This window comes from Tupaia chinensis, unplaced genomic scaffold (assembly GCF_000334495.1).
Source record: "Tupaia chinensis unplaced genomic scaffold, TupChi_1.0 Scaffold146604_1, whole genome shotgun sequence".
Classification (NCBI taxonomy): Eukaryota; Metazoa; Chordata; class Mammalia; order Scandentia; family Tupaiidae; genus Tupaia; species Tupaia belangeri.
Genome location: NW_006206460.1, coordinates 755,215 through 755,428, shown reverse-complemented (window position 1 = coordinate 755,428; position 214 = coordinate 755,215).

The window sequence follows — 214 nt, the reverse complement described above, 5'->3', positions numbered from 1 at the left end:
GGACCCCCCCCCCCCTAAAAAAAAAAACCCCCAAAAAAAAAAAAAAAAAAGAGTTTGCTACTGTGGTGGTCCCAAACATCACCAAGAGAAAACGCACTGTGAAGTGAATGATGAAAAAGATGATATGAAAATGGAAACTAATATTAAGAGAAATCAAAAGAGTCTTCTAGACTAGCATAGACAGTACCCAGTATGGATGAAGGATGAACCAGAG